The 17,754-nt window shown below is 27.8% G+C and overlaps 1 protein-coding gene across 6 annotated transcripts in view; it reads left to right on the plus strand.

Moving 5' to 3' along the window:
• Positions 1-17,754, plus strand: part of Syt7 (Synaptotagmin 7) — a 589,787-nt gene that overhangs the window by 188,940 nt on the left and 383,093 nt on the right. The gene's annotated exons all lie outside the window — the stretch shown is intronic.

The raw sequence follows: 17,754 nt of genomic DNA on the forward strand, positions 1-17,754 counted from the left end.
TAATACTTGATAGTCTAAATTTTAAAGAAAATATTATTTATAATACTTATATTTAACATTCATAGGCATCTCTACCATAAAATACTAGGCATACTTTTCATACGGTTACCTCGACTAGCTTGCACATAAATTTGTCCTTAAATTTACATTTCCCTTATATCTAAACATTCATGAGCGTTTCATGTTTTACTTAGTAGTATTTCATTTTTGTTTTTCTCTTCTTTCAGAGGTACACAACAATGTAGTTTGCTTAAATTAATTTTATGTAAATTTAAATCTCCAAAATAGATTTGACTTTGCATATCATTTTTGATATTAACTTTTTGTTATACGTATTTTTTATATTTATCGTCTATTAAAAAAATAAGACATAAATTTAAGAACTAATACTCAGACTCCTAATAATTGCTATATTTTATATAAAATATACAGATGTATGTTTTAAAATCATACAATCGTGATATATCTTGATTTATGAAAAAAAACACTGATTTTTTTTATAGTAGTATTTTTTTTTAATAATTACATCTTTGCTTCAAAATATTTTTATATTTTATTTTGTATTGGTGTTTAAAAACAGGCGATAGTTAAATTTTATTATCAATATATAATATACAATAAATATTAATGAATACAAAATACGTATTCTTTGTGATCTTTGTTAACACTTCATTAAAGTCTGTTACTTAGTGACATTTAATTACTAGATTTAAATATATTAAGTTACATATAAATAGTATCTATTTAATATTAAAAACTCAATTTTTCGCTTTTAGTAATCACAAACATGGCTATTATATTAGTTTATCACTTTTTCTATATAAAGCATAGAAAATACAGGAAAATACATTGATTTGTAAGCATTTTCTAGTTAAAAATAAAAAACAAAGCTTTTGAAAGCATAAGATAAATTAATGAAAAGTACCAAAATCATTCAGATTATTAAGTCTCAAACTATTTTTAACTATTATCTTAATTGGGGAATTTATGACTCTCAATCTAGATGTTTAAAGGTATGTTATGTTTATACTAAAATTTAAGTTTAATATTATCGTAATCACTAATTAGTATGCTATTTTGGTTTTTATGTCTTATATATAATAGACATAAAAAATTATATATGCAAAAAAAACATATTTGTAAAACAGAATAAGCTGATTTTGGCGATCAAATAAAAGATTAGATAAAATATTTCAGTAAAAATTAGTTTGTACTTTTAGCAACAACAACAACAAATATCACACTTTTAAAGAACTCACAGTTAAAGGCTCTTGATTATTAATTTAGCACTTTAAGTTGCGTTACTTTAGCCCTTATGGTAAATATTTATTATAGCAAATTAATATATATGCTACAAAATTTGCTAGAATATATTATTAAAAAAATATTTTTATCTAAACTATTAAAACTTTATATATATAGGCTAAAAACCCTAATTTTGTGTGATTATATAAAATCTCATAAAAAAAATTGTAATACAAAAATATTTTGTGGTCTTTTAAAAAAAAGCTCACAATCAATTCTCAACCATTAAAATACTTTTATTTATCGGTTTAGCACCTTACTTAGCGATTTTCAACAACTATGAATAATTGTATTTAAAAATATATATAATTGTATATAAAAATATACATACAGTTTTGGGCTGAAAAAAAGCTTACAATTATAAATTAACAAAAATATAGTTTATTAGTTAGGCACCTAATATACCATTATTTTTACACTTATTAAAAATATTATATTTATTAAACCAAAGAATAGAAATATATGCCACAAAATCTTAAAAAAATCATTTAAAAAGAAAACAAGCCATCTAAACAGATAAAAGCTCATAAAAAAAATTGTTTGTGATTTTAAAAGACTTTTGATTAATTAATCATTTAACGTTACACCATTTTTTTATTATTCATATGTATATTATAACAAAATTAAAAATGCTTTAAAACCCTTAAATTATAATAATTATAACATAATAATCTATTTTTAGGCTTTCAGATAAATGAACAATTTTAGTAAAAAATATATTTTGGGCTCTTAACAAAATATATTTACACAAAAATTCTAATAGTTTTTTTTTATTTATGTAAAATATCTATTTTACCATAAAAAAGCTTACGATCATCAAAAAATATTTAATTTACAATTTAACATATTACGGTTTAATTGTATTAAATTTACTAGAAATAAAAATAATGTATTACAAAATTTTCGTATATGTACATACATAGAAAAACGAGCTTTTTGGGTGATTAGATAATGTTAAAAATTTTGTATTTTAATTAAAAAAGCTTAACTGTTCTCACAGATAAATAGGTTTCACAGTAAATCAAACAACACTAAAAAAATGTTATGTATTCATTAATGCATAATACTAATATTACTAATAATTAGTTATACGCAATAAAAATTATTTTTATTTATCTCAATAATATTAGTAATCTTTTATTATTAAAATTTTTGCTTTATTAAGCCTTTTTTAAACTATCTATTTGAAAAAAAAAGAACAGATTCAATACCAATAAAAAATAATTTAAATGCCGTAGTATTATTATTTACTATTTATGATTTAAGAACACAAAGTATTTATTTGAACAAATAGCCATTTGTAAAAAGTGAGAATCTTTTTAAGTGTTTGAAAAAAAAGCTCTTACGAGAAAAGCTCACATTATTTTTTTTAACAGGATTTTTTAAGATTTTTTCAAAGAAGGCTTACATTTGTAAGTGTTGTACCAAAAAAAATCCTTACAATGAAATGCACTTAAGAGATTGTAAATAAATAAATGCCTACAACAAAATATAAATATTTTTATATAGAAACTTAGCTTAAGATTATAACTCAATTCATATTATTACTGTAGTTCAGTGTAATACATGTTTCAATCACAACCAAAGCATAAAATGTATCAAAAATAAAACTTTCAAAAATTTCATTGTTAAAAAACTTGTTTGTTTATAAGCTTTAAGCTTATTGTAAATAAATATAATACTAAAATTTAATTTATGATTATACTATTGAATTGTCGTAAAAATCATACTCTTTTGTAATAAATTTAATGTTAGAAAGTAATATCTATGATTGTATATTACAATATACATAATAATCGTGAATGTCGATAAAATATTATTACGTTATACAAAAGCAAATTTAGCCAAAATTGTCCAAAACTACGATCAGAATAACATTTCCAGATTATTATATAAGATAATAGAAATATTTTTCTAGCGCCGTTGAAGAAATTTTCGCAGTGATGTTATGGAGTTATTATCTTTGATATAAAAGATCATAATATTTAGTATACGATTCACAACACTTTATACTTTTTAATTTACACTCTAATTAAAAGTTTCGTAACTAAATACAATGCCTAAGGATTTTATTATCTTTCTTCATAACTAGGCTTTTAGCTTATGAGCTTTGAGATTTGAGATCCGAGATACGTCTAGTTATATTCTCACTGAGATAACATATTTGTGTTATTGTATAATTATACCGATTTAAACCAGTGACTGACGCATTTATAATCTCCACTAAGCCACCAATCGCTCTAGTGGTTGTGAATTACTCATGTATGTTTATTGAATTAATTTTCATCTCCATATCACAAGGGTAATAATGTCTGCACAGTATATTATGTTTAATTATATACAGAGTTGTATCGTTCTAGAATTTCACGCGTTGAAAATAATTTGTAATAATAATACAAGCCATACAAATCGGACTGTGTTGGGTGAGAAATCGGCAATAAATCGTCGAGTTGGTTCGCCCATTGTGAAAGTTTTCCTTTCGCACAATAGAAGTTGGAGAATCGTTCAATAATTGAATGGAGAGCACCGGTTGTAATATGAGCGATATAACCGGGATAATTGTTGTTCATGGAAATATTGACTATTGAATATCATATGGAGATAAATTGGAATTGATTCCAAATGTGTGTTAAATTGAATTATTTTGAATAATGGATGGATAAAAATAAATATTGGCGTGGAATATATTTTTGCTTAATATAATTTATTTTTAATTTTAAGTTTAGTTAGTATTTATGATTTTTAAAATTGGCATATACAAAGATATTGTTTTACACAAAATATATTTTAATTATTAATTACAAAATTATCTTCTTGGTTTAGTTAAGTTAATTAAAAAGTCCTATACGAATCTATTGCTGTAGTTCGCTTTTATAAAGACGTTTAATTCAATTTACCGATCTCTGGCTTTTTCCTTCGGACTTTCTATGAAATACAGAGAAAAAGACCAGGAAAATTAATGGACTGATTAAATTATGAGAAGGGTCTTACAATCACTGATAATCAGGTTATAAACTTGTCAGTTTGGTGGGTATAAAGTAAGTGAAAGTAAATTATTAATCAGTGAATATTATAGGTACTGAATAGTTTTATTATATTGCAATGGAAATATTATTATTAAATTATATTAATTTACTTTAAAAATCAAAATATTATATATATTACAAAATACATACTCGAGTATAAGCTGTGACTGTTTAAACTTAAATTTATATAGAACGACAATTATTTCTGGATAACCTTATATTTTAAAATAACTTATGAATAATTAACATTTACGATAATATGAATTGAGCAAACTAATTAACATTTTAATGTATTTTATATCGCTTTTTTGATAAAAAAAACTACATAATATAAGCGTTAAATATAAATAATTCATGTATTAAGAATTCATTTTAAAAGCATATAATTCACAAGGTTATTCGCAAGAACGCACAATTGCGTCCGAATCCTCGCTTTTCCCTGCTAAAAAAATACATTGATTCATATAATGTGAATGAAAAAAATAATATTAAGACTGTTTATGTGCAAAGAGTCGACCTTGCAAACAAAGAGCAAACAACGCTGAATTGAGAGCAAAAAATATATATTTTATATGGTACATATATGTGACAATCACTATTTTTATTTACAACATTTTTTCGCCCACACTTAATGCTTTTAGTATGCAAATATAATAAGTTTCACTTATTCACTCCTTTGAAAAAATACCATAAATTTAAAACAAGGCCTTGGAAAGGATTAGGCTGTAAAAAAGGAACGTTTATATCAAATATATTATATCTAGCAGATATGTCGTTTCAACTGAATTATGTCAATGTTTTATTGACAATAAAAATGTTGTCTGCATTCTTATTAAATTAAAAAAATATATTTGAACCGTAAAAAATCCTATGTACCCAGACTCACTGTAAAATAATATATTTTGTTTTTACGGTGAAATTGCAATGGGATTGTGCATTATGAAACTCTCAAACCTAGCCAAACAATAAGAGTAGGTTTTAATGTGATTAGCTTGATATAAATATATTCTCTCTGATCCTCTCATCTAATATCGCACAATATGTCAAAGTGTCGGACTCTTGATTTAAGTCGTCTCTGGCGAATCAGATATGTAGAAATTGGTTTCCGATTAAGTAAGCAAAACTACGAGATAAACATAATTCAGCGTCGTTAAAATAAAGGCGTAAATTTAAAAAGCGGTTTTTATGCAAATAGACGCATTGTCTATTACATTTTTATGCACAAAAGGGTCGTTTTTTGCTGCTTCACTTACTGTTCACAATAAAATGCTGAGGAGATCAAATCTATAAGTAATAACTATAGTACCTGTTAGCATGATATTGGGTATTTTTGTATTGTTATTGTTTTTTGTCAAAATACGTTGCTATTTTTTTTTATAAGTCTGAACTTGTCATTTGAATGGTCCTTACGTTAACTGCGCAACTGTATGGACCTCCTACAGGATATTTTCAAACGTCCCCTTTTCGTTAAAAATATTTTTAATGTTTTACAACCGCTGCATAAGAAACGGGTTTGGATGCTTTTAATATAAGTCGAAAGAATTTTAACAGCAAAATTTTTTTACAATATTTTTTAACTACTTTCATCAGCTTTACATTAGCTTTGGTAAACTGAGGACAACAATTATATAAAATTCATAAAAAACCGCTACGCGCGGAAATCGAGAGATTGCAAAAATGTATGGGGGCTTTCCACAGAGTCGACGAACTTTAATTTCGTTTTTTCTATCTTTGTAGTGGCAACAGCTGTTATTGAAGCTGTCTTTACGATTCGATTATTAATACGGAAACTGTTACTCAACGCTCTGTAAACTAAGTATACCGATTCAATATGGTCCTTTGGTCAAAGATCACACGTTCATTAATAAATCAAAAGTATACATATATAATCTCAAAAATCAAATACTTTTTTTTAAAGAGAAATATATTTTTATTTTACCGCCATTGAAAAATTGGCTTCCTTAGTTCTATTGGAATTAACCACTATCAAAAAATATAAATATGGAATGATGAATAGTTACATGTTTACAAATAAAAATATCATATTTTAGGACTGTCATAAGCAATTTAAAGTTCCTAACACTGAGGTTTGCTGGTTTAGTCGTGGTAGAAAGCGTAATTAATCTTAAAACGTTTGTAGGAATCTTTGGGGAGTAAAATTATTAACGAATATTTCAGCTTTCACGAAAACCACTCGACAACACATACACTTAATAGTTTGATTGATTATATTTGCGCTAATATCAATATAAAAAATAGTAATTAGTAATCTAGATCTATAATGAAAAAAAAACACTATAATGATATTTGTTGTTATCCCAAATAATGAACACACGCAAAAAATGTTTGATGAGGCAGTATTTTTGTTGTTGTATATACCAAAGGTATTAAAAAATATAGAAAGAGAGATTGATCGTTTCATAATAAATAGACTAATATATAGTAGTTCTGTGTTTAAGCAAAAAATACATTTTTCAAATACAGTCAGGGTGTTATAAGCAATAATAATATATCAGAAAAAATCAATATCAAATAATTAAAAAAATAGTTATGTGGAATTAAATTAATTTACTAAACAAATATAATCCATTATTCTTATAACTTAAGCCCACTGATTTAACAGATCTGCCTTAACTTGATTGATTAACGTTAGCTGATTTTGCGAATTAAATCCTTATACATCGCGGATGCTTCTATTTCTATTATTGATCTATTAACTTCGTTGTAAGTTCATACGGTACAGAAAAAGCGTCAACTAACATCTCTATCTTATCCTGATCCGTGTCAGCTATGATATTTTCAGTTCTTAACCGTAGAATTTCTGTGTATTTATTTTTAAGCGACTTAGTTACTTTGCATAATAAATTATTTCCTCGTTTTAGGTTTTCAAGTTTACGTGACCACGTTTCGTTATTAATGCTTTGAATGTTATCGCGAATATTATTAGTCAGTTTGCTTAATGAAGTTTTTATTTGCGGAGATTTATTTTTTATACTGCTTTCCTATTTTATTTCATTTAATAATCAAATGAGTAAATTCAATATAATTAAGGAAATTTTCACGCGTCGGTACTATTGATATTTTAACTTATTAGATACTGTTGCTAAATAAGCAATATCATCGTCGATAGTTTTAGTTTCCGTTGAAGCATAGTTTTGCTGCCAAACCATACTTCTGAAACCTTTTCAATCAACATCGTTATAATCATAGACAATTTTATGGATTTAACCTCAAACTGGTCCGAGAACAGAACCTGGATACATTGCATATCTGATATCTGAACATTATCTTTAACTAACGCAATATCTAAATTTGATTTTGGAAAGTTTAAAATCGTGTTAGTGTCGTGCAAGTAGTTAAAAGCATCGACCCGGATCGATTCACACCGGATCAATTCCAATGCACGTGTCTGGCGTTGAAAATATCCGAATCCCCAAAAGCAAACACCGCATCGAGATCATTAAAGGGCAATTCACATCCTGGAGAACTATACCTTGCGTTAACTATTATTATTTTTAATTTGTATTGCGACGGTTTCTAGATTAGTTGTGTTATTGTTGTGACATATTGTGACTCCTTCGCCCGGTCTTGAGACCGGTCACTCCGTAGATGGGTAAAGTTGGGGATGTAAATGTTTACGTGTGGTTTTAAATATGTTTCTCCAGTTTTATATCGGACATCTAAGTACTCGACTATCATCAGGACAATTTCCATTTTACTTGCGCATTTGTCAGCCTTGACTCAGGTCTTCTGGAGCACGATCAGCATCCTACGAAAATCTGCAGTGGATATTGTAAATGAGGAGGGCTTCTCAGGCTGTCTGAGACGTTTTTGTCGGAGCAGCTGATGGGGCGTCGGGTGTTGATTTTGTCGGCCTCAGAGCAGGAAATTGATCCCGTTTGAGGTTAAACGTTGACCTTGGGTGTTCCAGGTTCAAGAGGTTGGGTCGGCAAAAGATCGGTTCTGATGTCTCTTTAGTATCGATTGGAAATACTCTTTCCGACGCGGTCATATTTTGTGATTTTCCGGATGATATAAAATCCAATCAAATCAAAAATACGTTTAAAATCAGCAGTGAGATTGACTTTGCACCCTTAAAAATGAATCGGAAACTAAATCAACTTAACTTCTTAAAGCTTGCAAATATTATGTATGGGTCATCGTGATACATATTGGTAACGATTTTTCTAATTAAAATAAATACATATGCGTCTTTTTTATAGTGTTACTAAAGTTCTGCATTAATAAATTTGCATTATTGCTGTGTAGGTTAAAAAGTTTTATTTTAATAAATTTTATAAAATAAGTTGTGATCATTCTTTAGAGTAACTGAATTTTCACTACCGTTTAACAGTTAAAGTATGAAAATATAACTAGTTTATAATGTCTTTCCTTCCAAAAACCACCATAAATCTAGAATGAAGCCCTGTCCAAGCTTACATAGTAAAAGTAAGGTAATATTTCACATTTCAACTCGTTAAACGCGAAATTGCCTGTTGGAAAACTTTAACTATGATACCCAGACTCACACTTAGCTGACACTTTTAATTTCCAAACTCTTGACAGGCTCCGTCTGAAAACTGGCAACACTTTGTCTGAACTAATTTTCGCGACGTCACCGACACACACTCGCGCAAACTCTACCTCAACCCCCGTTCTTAAGCCGTAACTACTAAATCGAAGTTTATTACCGATTTCGGTATGTTGTAAAGGAAAAAACCTTTGGGGATTAGTAAGAAAAAAATAAATGGGAATTTGGTGGGTCGTGCCATTAGCGAATTAAAGCAAACCTAGGCCTGAGATTGAACGATGGCCCTTTGAGGACATCCATGACAACCGCCATTAAACATTCTCGGTTGTCGGGGCTCCAACATTCGGATGGGATTTGGATTTTAATCGCTTTTCGGCGAGTAAGTCTCGTAGCTTCCCGTGGTTAATATTAAGCATAAGTGAAAAAAGGCTATGAATATTTAAATCAATACTAGTTCGAGCAATATGATAAGAAAAATCAGATTTTATGGGCAAATTTTACTGCATTTATTTTAAATTCTAGGGAAAGTATGTGTTAATATAATCTTGGAAAAAAAAAAGGTATTTTTAAAGTCAATAATAATTATTTAGCATTTAAATAAAGTCGGTTGTATAAATAAACACTAGTTTATTTCTGTGTAAATTGATAAATTGATAGTTTAATAAATTTATTTATTATTAAATTTTAATTGATCACTATTATAATGAATTATATGTTATAACTTGTATTATTCCAGCTAAAAATAAATAATTTAAAAAAATAAAGATTACACATAAAAATATAATTTATTCGAAACACATTGTTTAATTTTAAGAGTAGAAATAAACTTTAAATAATAAATTTTATAATTGTTTTTTGTATTGATTTAATTCACATACTAGTCTTAATAGTTTCACCTACTTTATATTTTCTTATCTTCTCTTTAGTATTTTATTCCCAATTTTTTTCCTTCAAAGACTGCGAGCTGGATTTCTTTCATCTGTGTGGTTGTCTGCCACAAATAATGATGGGGCGGATAATCGTTTTAGATATGGTGGGTTTCGCTTTTTTTGCTGAGTATCCGTGAAAACAGGACCTTTGGGCATACATAGTAACATTTCTTTCTTAATAGAATACGTCTTCAAATTTATTTGTTTAATGTATTTCGAGCACTAAGTGAATGTTTCTCATACTTGAATACTGCTTATTGGCTGGATCTTTTATTAATTGATCATGAATTTTGTCTTGTCCTAGTTTGTCATTTAGTCCATTTTGAAGACAAACATATTGTATTTTTTACCCATGTTTGATGAAACTCTGTTAACTTTTACTTGTTGTTACCGCATCATCAGCATATGTAAACACTTGAGATGAATTATAATCTATACATACAATAATACTTATATTTCTTATTATGGCTACCATCATCAGATTGAATAAAAGTGTGGATAATGCGTTTGTAATAATTGTTTGATACCGGATTTTATTTATTCATTATGTATATTAAGTGTTGTTTTAATCAATCTCACTAATTTATCTGTGATGCCTGGTATTTTAAGAACATTGAACATTTATTCCTCTTAAGCCTGTTTAAGTCTATAAATAGGTGATACATTGTTGTATCATATCCGTAGGCTTTTTCCAGTGTCTGTCTCGTTGTGTAAATATGATCCATAGTAGACATATTGGTTCTGAATCCACACTGATTTTCTCTTAGTATTGCATTGGCAAATTTTTCTAGCTCGTCGTTAATGCTGTTTGATAATACTGTGATGCTCAATAATGAAATCTCTTTATAGTTATTACAATTTATTTTACATATGATTTTTGGTGTAATTTAATTTTTATGTATTATTGTCACAAGAGCATCACCTCTATACTTAAGCAGTTCTTTAGTATGATTTTCTAAGCTTTTCATCAATGTGCATCTCTGCTGAGAAAAAGGCTGCTTCTTAGACACAATTTTGCACCCGGTGGTTTCTATTATTTTGTGTTAAAATTTGTCCCTTAGGTGATTTTATGACCCCGGCTATTTCCGCTCGTCTTTATTATTTTGCGCCAAAGTTGCCGCCATCGGTAAACGTCTGAAATGATGATAAGGTTTTATTATTTTATGTTATTATCACCTTTGAAAATGTATTTTTTGGCATTTTTTCTTATCAAAGACAGTGAGACATCATACCGTGTAATTGATAATTGTTTTTACGCCAATCGCCATTAGCTATTCTGCTTATACTGTAGGGACAGGGCTTCATAATTTGCTTGCTTAGTTGAAATGCAGAATCTAATGTCCGATGAGACTTACGTCCGAGTTCAGACAGTTCGTGTGTGTGACGAAGCTCGGAAAGATCAGTCCTGGTGTCCGTCGGACATATCTGTGCGTGTGTGCTTAGGTTATGTCGACGATTCAGAAAGGAAACAGAATATTTGATATTATTTATATTTTAAGTAATCTGGGGTTAGGTGTTTCTTTGAGTACCGACCGTATCTTTTTAATTTGGTACCGACTATATGCATACTATTCACCGAATTTGTGATTTATTTTATCTTGATTTTTAAAAATAATTTTAAACCCCTCAGATGAGCAATATTTTTTTGTCCAAAAGACATATATAGAGAAATTTGTTATAAGATTTTAGTGAATTTTTTACCAAATTTATCATTAACGTGTCTGAAGTTTTATGTATCTTATTATTTTTAATCGATTAAAGTTTTATTAAAAATTGAAAAAAAACAGCGATAATAAAATATTTCGGAATAATATTTATATTATTTAATTCTGTAAAAATTGATGATACTAAAACAATATTAATTTCATATATTATATGTATATAAACTCTCTTTACAAAAAAAATACTTTTGGCGTCCTGCTAAGTGAGACGCAATTTGACTTTAAAGCTAAAAAATTAAACAAAAAAACATATAACAAAAAAGTATTATGCCTTTTAGAAGCTTTTTGGGGTCAATGGAGAAATACATGGATTTATAAGATTTCTTTAATTTTTTTAATGAGTCATCTCTTATCTCACCCGTTCGCCATACTTGAAAAAAATTGTAATGTCTTTGTTCATATGACACATGTCGGCTGCCATAAATAAATATTTATTATTTTATTCGCAACTAACTTTATAATCTATGTGTGATAGTTAGTATCGTACATAAAACTTCAGTGACTAATATTTAATAGATAGAGCGGCTAGGATTGTCGTGAATTGTTCTCGCAATGCTCTCTGAACCATCCGTTAATATAGTTTATGTCGATGCTGTCTTATGGCTCGTCTCTGCTGCTGGGACACAGATGTGTATTAATACTATAAAATATAAACGGTTCTTAGAAGAGAAGAGCAATGTTATTATCTGCAGAATAGAACGTATTGTCTTGAATTTATTTTTTCCCAAAAATTACTAGTTTTTGGCGGTACTCATGGGTAATTTCGTCTCCGGATGGTTTTTATATTTGGTGGTCAAATTATTACTGCAATTGTTTGGTTATGAGATCTCTCTTACATTTGTGTAAGTTACTGAGTTGGCCCAACTGTTGAGGCTTTTGATTTATTTTTTCGTTTGTTTAAAATGGTCGTTCAATTGACCTTTAAATTATAACAAATTGTGGTGCTAATTGAAACTCCCACAAAATAAATAAGCATTAATTTATATCATTTATTACTAATACAAAATGTGATTTTATTGTGAAACACAATGTATTTATAAATTTTAAATCTTACCCTATTATTATCTTATTGTATTATTTTATAAAAGCAGATAAGTAAATCCGCCTTACAATAAATATTAATAATGTTGATTTTACATATACAGGTTTTTAAGAATATAAATATAATCTTTAACTACCCAATTAATTTCTGCATATTTATGCTATTTATAATTTTTTTATTGAGAAATATTTATTTTACATGTATTACAATTTTGTCAATAATTTACTTCAATTTATGTTTAAATTTTCTAGCCAAATAATTATATATCCCAGATTTTTTTAAACACAATATATTATAAAATATGTACAATACATGAGTAGGCCTAAAAATTTGCATAAATCATCCCTTTTTCCTAAATTACACCTTTAGCGAAGATTAATCCTGAAAAGTTGAAACCATATTTTTTACGGCGCTAAGCCCTTTATTTATTATCACACCATTTTCGGCATCGTCTAATGAGACAGTTATAAATTGACCCGTTGGCAAAAAATCGAAATAAATTGGCGAAATAATATTTTTTTAATACAATACGCGGTTGTGTTAGCTTACTTTATATTTAAAACACGTACATATGAAACTCTCTTGTGATAAATCTACGGCAATTTTATTGCGAAGTGTTTTTTTGACACTTCACTCTTGCGTGAAGCTAAACGACGTACATACATATAATACATACGTGTGTACATATATATTTTTGGTCCATACATTACACCGGAAACCTCGACCGAAATGATTTGAAGAGGCAATGTATTCAAATTGACCGAAATAGGTTGAATTCAAACTTGAACTAGAAAAAGGATTCATACAATGGCACAATAAAATTCTATGGAATAGTAAAATATAGTAATCCTGTTAAATAAAATATTTTTCATATTTCTCACGAAGAGTATCTAATCGGAACGTAATTTTAATTTGTGTATTTATATATTTTTATTATTACTATTTTATTGATTTGTTTGTGTTGGCATTATAAAGTTATACAAATATTTTTATTTGAGATTAAATTAAATTGCATTTTAATTTAGTAATTTTAACCGTATTTTTAAAAGCTTTTTGTTAAGATTAATGTATTTAAAAAAACGTGATGAAACGTATATATGTACATAGGATTTCCAATTATTTTTTAATCACCATTAAGAGGGAAGAGAGAAGAGATTAAATTTTTAACAACTGTTTATTGGCTTCTCTTTCCATTGAACTGATATATGAACGTCTGCCTGGTTTATTGCAAAAATTTTAATTTACAATAAATTTAAAACATTTTACAAAATATACATCTCTGCTTATTATTTATTACTAATATACGTACGAGATATTATGTAAAATAAACTGTTATGTCAATTACATTACGAAAAAATATGTCTGTATATGTAACAAAAGTAACTAGAATAAATAGCTATGGTAGTGGTAGTTTTTTCTTTAGCTATTTTAATAAAATTTTGCGATATGCATATAAAATCTCTACTCCAAAGTCAGTGACAAAAGTATTTTTGCTTGAAACGCCTCTGCTTAAACTTAAGAAGAATTCCGTTGGGTTATGGGACATGAAAAATATGTTGTTAAAAGGTAGTCGATTGTCATTCATTTCAGGTCTTTTCGTTAACCCGCCGTTGGTCGCACGGCGGCGCAGCGCTCACCCTATCGGTTTTTTTTTGTATGAAACTTGCGGGTTCCTCTACTTTTCAAGAATTATGTTTTCTTCAATATTGCAGGCTCAAACACGTGCTTACTAATTCGATATACATTTGGTTTTGCGTATTAGTTCAAGGATCGAGAGAGAACGTTATTTACGCGGGTTAGATTCGTGCTGGAAATTTTATTTTTTGGTAGTTTCTTTTTATTATTATTTACTTTTTTGTTGTTATTATTATGTTTTTAATTTATTTTATAAATATATTTTATTTAACTTTATTGATATTTAGTATAAAAAAACTATTTTGAAATTTTTTTTCGATCCTTTAGAATCTAGTCGTTCAAAAGAATTTAACTTATTGATTGACCAGTGCAGCTTTTGGTATTTTGTTGATTTTACTAAAAATAGCTCTTAGCTGTAACTGATTTTCAAGTATATCAATTGTAATAGATTACAATAAATCAATTGTTGTACATTATTAGTTTTACGAGAAGCTTAAAACCCTATTTTTTGTCTAATCATTGTGCCGAATATTTTCTGTTTTACACTACAAAACGACTAAAAATGGATTGTTTCTTTTGCATAAAAAAGCGTAAAACAAACTTTGTAACTGCGTAACTTTTAATTTAGTGCACGAAGCATCTTGAGCCTTTTTTATTTTTAGAGCTGTTTTTAGTTATTTAGAATTTTTTAAATATTTACATCCATCTTTATTGCATTTATTTTAAGTTGATATAAACTATAGTAGGACGCTCACGACTTTCTTCATTCTAAAGGCTCTCGTCTTTGAATCGAAACTTTTGAAACTATTATTGTGCAATACGTACCTTAACATATTTATACAAAAAGCATTGTCTAGTTCACGAACAGTTTCAGCAGCTTTATCATATGTTTTTTACTCATACAAAACTTATATGCTTCTTTTCCATCTTGAATTAAAAATCGTACATATAAATTTATAGCATAAATTAATTTGCTGTTGCCAAAAAATGCTAAAATGTCACAAAAATAATAGTTTGCTTTATAATAAAAACGTTTTAACAGTCTGAGCAAAAACAGAGCTTCTTTCTTAAAATGTGATACCACCGTAAGAAACATTTAAACAGATTAAGTCACAAAGTTAATTAATCAATTATTGCTTTGCTTTGAAAATATATATTATATACTGTCGTCAAAACGGTCGCTTTAAGGACAAACTATTGCGCAACAAATTTAATAATATTAATTCTAACATACTTTGTATTAACAAAATTAAACATCATTCCTCATAGAACCAGACAATAATAATGTTCATGGGGTCAAGAGTTTAATAAAATAAATATATTACCGAAATTATATGTAAAATATACTGCTAGTTGTGGAGCAATTCTCGACAGAACGCGATAGCTATTCAGAAAGCATGCATCTTGAAATGCATTGCTGCGTTTAGCAATTTGTCCAGGTTACATCATTCATACTGCAAATAGAGCCATAATACCAGTTTCTTGTTGTGATCTTTATCTATTGATATTTAAACAAAATCAGATAAAAATATCATCAGCAAAATAAATTAAACACAATACTACGCTTCTTAAATGAAGCGAGTATACATCTATCTTGTAAACGCCTGCGCGTATTTATGGATATATACCTTCCTCATTCAAATTACGCTTTTATGCCTACTTTCTCACTTTTATACGCCACTGTTGAAGATATTGAAGCTCGTAACGGAATAATAGCCGATTAACTGCGCTATCTTTCAACGCGAAAAGACAGTTTGTTTTAATTTGGGGGGATTTAGATGGAATTTGATATACTGTCTGAGTCGGGGGTGCTGGAAATTTCAGCTCAAACTTTAATTGACTTATGTATGTCTAATTAATAAATAAGACAAGACTTACACGCTAGTGTTCTCGAAGGGAGGTTAAAAGGGAGGGTTTTTCGGTTTAGTTCTTTAACTGATTCGAATCACGTACCTAGACATGCTTTCGACGCAACGTTTCCAAAAAGGACTTTACCGTCGGGTACGTGCCCAATAAATCTAACATATATATAATTTATAAATACACGTGTAGTATATATTTCTTGGTGTGTGTGTGTGTATTAATATAAATAATGTTGTTTTTTTTTATTTATTTTTCTGACCTTTGATGATATCAAGATCGAATCGTAATTGCTTTCGGAAAAGTTTGCGAATGCGTGCGAATCTCAAACGCAATCTAAATCTGACAATTTTACGCGAGAAAGCGAGAAAAATCAACGCTAATGCCATAAAAAATAGCACTGAATATGTTATTTTTGTTTGGGTAAATACTATAAGGTGTTATTTGCTCTAAGGTCAAACACTAATGAAATTAATCTTTTCTTTTATAAATATAACGATATTAATTAATATTCTTATATTAATTTACTATTACACTTTATAAATATAATGTAATACAAATTACTTATTAAATAGTATTAGCAAAAAAAAAAATATTTTTGCGGTCGCTAAAATTGTTAAAAATAACTTTTATTTTAATATAAATATATAATTTATATTTTAATAATACTGTTAAGTGCTTTAAGAATAATTTTCATTCTACATATACTTGAAATTTTATTATTTTCTAATACAATACTTCATTAGGCATTGATTGAACTTTGTGAAATCAACATAGCTATACATAAATATATAATTATCAAAGGTTTTTTATATATTATATATTCTTTAGCTTTATATACATATAATCATTAAAAAATGTACTTTGATGATCATTAAAATATTTTACATATAATAATCTGCTTTTCTTTGAGAGACAACAATATCTCTTATTTAAGCCCCTACGTCGCTTTTTGATTACAATATATCCCTATTATTGGCAAATGAAAATTTTTAGGAAACATAACTTTGACTTTAAATATTAAGTAGCTTAATAAAAATTTGAACAAAGTGAAATATATTAAATATATTTTTCTCTCATTCTTATTAAACACTCTAATCGAAGTATTTAAGTACTCAAATAGCAACTATAATATTTTTGCGGGTCTTTTAACATTTTTTTATTCAAATATTTTCCTATATATATTTGTGGTAAATCTGTACCAAATAGTTATTCAATCTGGATGGTGAATACTTACAAGTTTATTATTTGCATACTCATACACTTAAGGGTAAATAACCATCAGACTTCCAAGTCTAGGAAACAGTGATATTCCTAAAACTAATTATAAATTTGTATGTGTATTATAATTTATTATCAACGGATGCTACTTTGTAGCTGAAGTCGGTTTTTATTATTAGCGCATTCTTATTATTAAAAAATTAAGTTGGCTGTCGTGGTTCAGGTAACCTTTGGATTACCGGTCAAGACAGTATGAACTATTTATATTTTAATAACATAGCTTGCTAGGTGTGGAGTAACACTAGTTCATTTCATTTACTAGCATGTCATTTTAATTATTTTTTTTTTACATTAACTTTTAATAAATCATACCATCAATTAAAAAACATCGCCATTATCATACCAAAAAATACTATAAAAATATTACGGCAGACAATATCAAGCAACTAATTTTTAGAATAGGTGATTAGGACGGGATCTAACA

The sequence above is a fragment of the Plectrocnemia conspersa genome, unplaced genomic scaffold (genome assembly GCF_051122295.1).
Source record: "Plectrocnemia conspersa isolate PC_06_02 unplaced genomic scaffold, ASM5112229v1 ptg000011l, whole genome shotgun sequence".
NCBI classification, from domain to species: domain Eukaryota; kingdom Metazoa; phylum Arthropoda; class Insecta; order Trichoptera; family Polycentropodidae; genus Plectrocnemia; species Plectrocnemia conspersa.